A 6,687-nucleotide genomic window follows, 5' to 3' on the forward strand; every position below is an offset into this window, starting at 1 on the left:
TCTCTCAGCGGTGAAAAGACAGACGTAGGTAGGTAGCTAGCTAGCTAGCTAGCTAGCGAGCGAGCGAGCGAGCGAGCGAGCAAGCAAGCGGAGTGGACTGGAGCTCCTTCTTCTCGGGTCTCGTCCCTCGTCCCTCGTCCATCTGTGTGTCTCTGTGTTCTGTCTCTCTCTCGCCCTCTCGGTTCCCGTGCTCCCTCTGTGCGCTTTCCCGCGTCTCGACTCTCTGGGCAAGCAGGCCGGCCCCCTTTTCGGCTCCCGTGCGTTTTCCCTCCAAAAAACTTAGGTTTTTCAGCCTTTTCCCAGGGAGGCAGGCGTGGCTTGCTTGCTTGCTTGCTTGCTTGCTTGCTTGTGTGTGTGTCCGTCCCCGTCCCTGCAGGCGGGCCCCTTTCGACAGCTGGGCGTTTTCCCTCCCAAAAACTTAGTATATCCACCTTTTCTTTCTTTTTTTTCGGCAGGCAGGCAGGCAGGCGTGTGTGCGCGCGCGCGCGCGTCCCCGTCCCTCCCTCCCGAGAGAGAGCTGCCCCTTGCCTCTGCCCGCAGGTGCTGGCGCTCGGCTTTCGCTTGCAGCCGGTTGGGCGCAGCTGCTGCCGGTGGGAGGGGCCTAAGCTAAGGAGGCCGGGCGGCTGGCGCCCCCTGCGGCTGCGGTCGTTGTCGGGCCGTTGACAGAAGATCAAAGAGCAGGGCCCCCGCCCGGGACTGGCAGGAAGGCAGGCGGGCAGGCAAGAGAGAGGGGGAGCAGAGTCCCGCGGCAGGCCTCTGGCTGCAGGGAGGCCGGCGGCTGCGCGGGTCCCGGGCTCCAGAGGAGTCGGCCTGCGCCACTGTGCGCCAGCGGAACGCCCGCGCGTCGGTCCGCGCCTTTGTGGGCATCGCTTCTCGGCCTTTTGGCTAAGATCAAGTGTGTGGCCTGACCGCAGCTTGCATCTTAGCCAGGAGAAAGGGAGAGACGGATCGCTTGTTTCGGGGAGACTCGAAGCCTTTTTTTGCGTGGCGGTTTTTTTCCGGCCATTTTTTGACGATGGAGGGAGGAGCCTTTTCAAGAGAAGGAAGAGTGCGACATGCTGTGCGTTTTGTGTTACGAGACAACGGGGAGAAGACGGAGTTCACTTCAAGGGACAGTTTCGAGGACGAGGTGATCAGAGATGCCCTGCACCTGGAGCCTGAGGACGTGTTCTGCCTACAAGACTTCCCGGGTAAGAGGTGTTTTGACCTTTCGCTCAACTCAGAGAATCTTGTCAGGGGCGTTTGGGCAGAGGTGAACAGAAGGAAAGGAGAGAAACCTTTCGTGGACTACTATGTGGAGCCCTTGTTTGCCAGGGAGTTAAGAACCTTGACAGTGGCAATGTTTAACCCCTATATGCCTGAAGAAAACATAGTCTGTTTTTTGAAGCGCTTCGTGGATATTCAGGGCATAGGGGTGAAGATAATAGACAGGAAAAACTATTGGACAGGGAAGTGGCGTTACAGGGTGCGTTTCAGAGCGAATGGGTCAGCACCGGACGGTCTTTTGCACCCGCCTGCATCATTTGAGATAGGCTCCAACAGGGGGTACTTGTTCTATTACGGACAGCCCTCGGTTTGCAGGAGATGTAGGAAGGAGGGACATCATGTGGTGGATTGCAGGGAGCGAATCTGCAGAAGATGTGAGGGGGTTGGTCACCTATCTTCAGAATGCAAGGAAGAGAGGAGGTGTAATCTGTGCGGAGGTGCAGGGCATATATTTAAAGACTGTGCTTTACGGAAAAGGACTTTTTCAGAAGTCGTGAGTGGAGTTGCAGGTGAAAGACCAGGTGCTGCAAATGAAGAGGAGAGACGAAGAGAGGTGGATGAAGGTGGGGAGGCTGACAATAGGGAACCTGGAAAAAAGGGAAACCGAAGGTTTTCAAAAGATGGAAGCTTCTTAACGGTAGAAGAAGAGGAAACCGGAGAAGTGGTGAGAGGGGCAGAAGAAGGGGCGGAGCTCAATTTGCATATGCAAAGTGAGCTCACAGATGGAAGTTTTTCTGATAAGGACAGCTTTTCAGAGGTTTCAGAGACGCCAGGACTAGACTTTTTGAAAGCAGCTGCGATGGAAGTGGGACAGGAGGTGCAAAGTGTCCAGGAAGGGAGTTGGGGAGAGAGGATGGAGGAAGAGGAGGGAGAAGGGCCGTCGGTGTCTAAAAGATCCATAAAGAGGAAGGCACAAGGCTCAGATGCTCTAGTGGCCAAAAAGGCAGATAGAGGTACTGAGGATTTGTCACTGAGTGATACACCTGTCTCAGAGGTCCTGGTGGCAGTTTACACACCTGGAGAGGGTGAAGTCCATGATGAGGGACTTGTTCTGTCCCAGTCCAGAGATTGCTCAGTATTATCAGGAGCTTCTTGCATACCTGAAACGGATGAGGGCAACCAGGTACTTACCGGTGGTGGGGGTGTCCAGGCTGAGCAGAAGCTGAGGAGTGAGGAGGGCCTTTGGCTCGATTCGGACCTCCCCAGAGATTTCATCGACCTGTGCAAATGGAACGAAAAGAATAGAGATGTTCATTGGCCAGCCGGGTTTGAAGAACAGGATCTGCAGAAGAAAGGGATTAAGTACAAGTGTGAGTACCTTGGTAAAGAAGTGAGACGCATTCAAATATATGGAAGAACCCACTCAGAGATAGGTTCAAAAAAGTGCCTTTTCTCGGATTTAGTAAAGCAGTGGAGGAACAGTGCTGGGAAGGCAAAGGAAGCCTTTGCTTCAGGGGTGTACAGAAAGGAAGGAAGGTATGTGAAAAAGTTGGATGCCTCATCAGGTTTTTTAAAGAAGTGTGAATGGCAGAACGGAAATGTGAGGTTCCCGAACAAGGCGGGTGGAATCAAAAACGTACTCAGAAGATTTCCGGGAGTGAAACTCGAGAACGAAGGAGCGGCTAGGAGAATCACAAGATTGACTGTGAGTGGTCATCAAGAATCGGAAGTGCGGGACGCTTACATAGCGGTGATGGCCATTATAGATAAATGGGAAGAGAAAATGTAAAATAATTTTTCATGACCATAAAAGTCCTCACGTTAAACACCAGGGGGCTGAGGGACAAAGTGAAAAGGACAGCAGTCTTTCAGTCTTTGAGGATTTTTAATTTCGATGTCTGTCTTTTGCAGGAGGTTCATTTGAAAAATGATAATGATGTGGTCGGTTTTGCGCGTGAGTGGGATAGAGGTGATTCTAGGTGGAGTGTGGGTGGGGTTCACTCATCGGGTGTGGGTGTGTTGATTGGAAATCGGGATGTTTTAGTCGAAGGGAGTGTTGCAGTGGTACCGGGAAGAGTCTTAAGTGTTGATTTGTGCATTGGTGAGTGTAACTTTAGAATAGTGTGTGTCTATGCTCCTGCTGTAGGGTCAATGAGGGCAGATTTTTTTAAAGAACTGTTCCCTTTGTGTGCCACGAATAGGTTCCTGGTTATTGGTGGAGATTTTAATGTTGACCTCTTTAATAAGGAAGAGGCAGGGGCAAAGCAGCTGCGCACACTATTGACGCGCTTTAATTTAGTTGATAGTGCAGTGCGTTTCCGAGCAAAAGGGGTGGTACCTACCTGGAGAAACACAGCGGGTGTAGCGAAGCGCCTTGATTATGTTTTTGTATCCAGGGAGGTGGCAGTTGGTGGAGTAAACACTCATCCGGCCTGGCTTTCAGATCACGATATTGTAGAAGTGGATTTGAGCCTGGCAAGAGGAATGTATGGGAAGGGTGTATGGAGAATGAATGTTGAGGTGTTGGAAGAGAGAGAGTATGTAGATTGTATGAGTTTGTATTTGAACAGGTGGCGGGAAGAAAGGCGACAGCATGTTCCCACGTTGGAATGGTGGGAGCAGATCAAAAAGAAAATCAAAAAAGAAACGAGGTCATATTGTCGTGAGCGTCAGAAAAAGGTGAGGAGAGAGGGGAGACTGCTCCAGGAAGAGCTGAATAAGCTCTACGCTCTCCTTAACGAAGGAGTGCAAGTGGACATGGCTGAGGTGGCAGCCTCAAAAAGGAAATTAAGGGCATATCACGAGGAGAGGGCAAAGAATTTTATTTTTAAGGCCCGAGTTGACTCATCCCTGCAGCAAGGGACCTGTGTTTCTTATCTTTTTAGACAGGTGAGAAAGCAACAGGTTAAAAGAAGGCTGGACGGGATACAAGTGGATGAGAGCACAGTAGTAGCAGATAAAGAAGGCATGTTGGAGGCAGTGTTTGGTTATTATCAGAATCTCTTTTCTGAAAAGGAGATGGGAAGGGAGACAGATTTTGCCTCCCTGGATTGTATTGTCTCAAAGCTGCCAGAGGAGAGTAGGGCCCTCTTAGAAAGGCCGTTTACATTAGAAGAGCTCAGGGTGGCCTTAGCTGGCTCAAAAAATGGAAAGGTGCCTGGAATTGATGGTTTGCCATCAGAATTCTACAGGACCTTCTGGGGTATATTGGGGCCGATCTTGCTGGAGGTAATGAAGGAGGTTTTTTGCAAGGACGTTTTGGGAAGATCGATGCGTGAGGGGGTTTTGACTCTGCTGTATAAAAAAGGCCAACCGACAGAGTTAGCGAATTGGAGGCCTTTAACTATGCTTTGCTCAGACTATAAACTGTTCGCAAAGGTGTTAGTTAATAGGATGAAAGGGGTGTTGGACAAAGTGATTGGGAAAGATCAGACGTGTGGGGTCCAGGGAAGGAAAATTACCTGGTCATTGCAGTTGGTTAGGGACATAATAGCGTGGTCCGAGCAGAGGAATATCCCCCTTGCACTGGTGAGCCTTGATTTGGAGAAGGCCTTTGATAGAGTGTCACATAAGTTTTTGTGGGCCGTGATGGAGAGGATGGGTTTTGGCACACTTTTTATTAGGTGGCTAAAGACTCTGTATAAGCACGTAGGGAGTAGAGTGGTGGTGAATGGGTATCTTGGGAAATTGGTAGAACAGAAGGTGGGCGTGAGACAAGGTTGTCCTTTATCGCCTCTATTGTTTGTAATCTATTTGGAGCCTTTTGTTAGGATGGTTAACGCGAGCCCACGTGTAGAAGGAATAATGCTGCCTGGGAGTGGTGGGGGGAGGGTGAAGATGACTTTGTATGCTGACGATATCACTTTGATGGTAGGGTCGAAGGAAAGTCTGCAGGAGGCTCTGGGGATTTTCGATAGCTTCGCCCGGATATCTGGGGCAAAGTTAAATAGACAAAAAAGCAAAGTTAAATATTTTGGGTGTTGGAGGGACGAAAAGGGGAGTCTCTGCGACCTGAATTACTGCAGGGGTCCTTTGAAAGTTTTGGGGGTTTCTTTTAATGACCTGAGTACGATTCATAACAGCTGGCAAGAGGCATTGGAGGTGGTCAGGAAAAGGCTACTCCGATGGGGCGACAGAAGGTTTTCTTTCATCGAAAAGGTAATCATATTAAAAACAGACGTGTTACCCGCCCTCACGTTTTTAGCAAATGTGTATCCTATGCCGGCTAGGTATAACAGGTATCTGGTCAGAGAAGTTTTTAGTTTTTTGTGGAATAAAAAATATGAATATGTAAAACGTGTAGATATGTATAGATCCATAGAAAAGGGGGGTAGGTCAGTACCGAACATGCCGATCAAGTTAAATTGTTTATTTGTGTCTGGTTTGTGTAAAGCTTTGAAACAGCCGGTGTCTCATGATCATCAGTATTTTGTAAGATTTTGGTTATCAAACAGCATGCGCAGACTCACCAACTGGAAGAACGACGTCCCTCACGGTGAAGATCTGCCCTGGCATTACAGGCATGCAGTGTCCTGGACAAGGAAACATCTGGAGTCGGTGGACGAGTTGGAGATGCTGGATCACAGGGCACTGTATTGCGCTATAACAGAAAGAGAAGAAGCCAGGGTTGTGGGGGGCGTTGCAAATGAGATCTGGGGAAGAGTGCAGCCCAAGGGTTTGCGTTTGGACTGTCTAGACCTCAATTGGTTAACGGTATGGAAGAGACTTCCAGTAAGATCCGTATTATATAAACATAAGTTGACTAAACAAGTCGGGTGCCCTCGAACGGGATGTTGTGGCGAGGAAAGCATCGAACATGTATTTTGGTTCTGTAATTTTGCGCAAAAAGTGTGGGAAAAGAGTAAAATTGTTTTGGAAGCTATAGATAGCACCTTTACGATAAACCTTGCAACAATAATGTTTGGTATAAGGAGGGGGGGGAGAACGAAAGAAATGTGTTTTTTGTTATGGTTTTTAATTAGCTTTGTGAAAATAGAACTGTGGGCTGCAAGAAATTTGTTGGTGAAGAAGGGAGTGACATGTGATGTGGGAGGGGTGTGGAAAAAGGTATTGTGGGATGTCAGATGTATGGTGGCCAATGATAAAAGGAAGTTGAGTTTTCACGCTGTTAAAGAAAAGTGGAAAGTATTGGCCAATGTCTAACTATTGATGGTCTTGTTTATTGTAATCCCATGTTTTGATTGGTTTATGCAGTGTTTTGTTTGAGTTATTTGTGTGTCTATATGTTTGATTTTGGTGATTAATGAGGTTTCTGTGAACTTGTTTGTTGTTACTTTTTGATAATAAAAAAAAAAAAAAAAAAAAAAATCTGTTCTTATCAGTTTAATATCTGATACGTCCCCCATCGGGGGACCACATATTAAACGGATTTTTGGAACAGGGAGCTGGATCAGGAGCTTGCTCCGTCCTCTCCACGCATCGGCCCGGTATTGCAGCGCCTCCGGGAGCGGTGCACCACCT

General features: G+C 48.6%; 1 non-coding gene across 1 annotated transcript; it reads left to right on the forward strand.

The window, feature by feature from the left end:
• The first annotated feature begins 6,495 nt into the window (after nt 1–6,495).
• LOC148647430 (U2 spliceosomal RNA) lies at nt 6,496–6,687 on the forward strand. The gene has a single exon (XR_015926999.1). It is a non-coding gene; the product is annotated as a U2 spliceosomal RNA (small nuclear RNA).

Source organism: Lepisosteus platostomus, chromosome 15, assembly GCF_059453375.1.
Source record: "Lepisosteus platostomus isolate fLepPlt1 chromosome 15, fLepPlt1.hap1, whole genome shotgun sequence".
In the NCBI taxonomy this organism is placed as follows: Eukaryota; Metazoa; Chordata; class Actinopteri; order Semionotiformes; family Lepisosteidae; genus Lepisosteus; species Lepisosteus platostomus.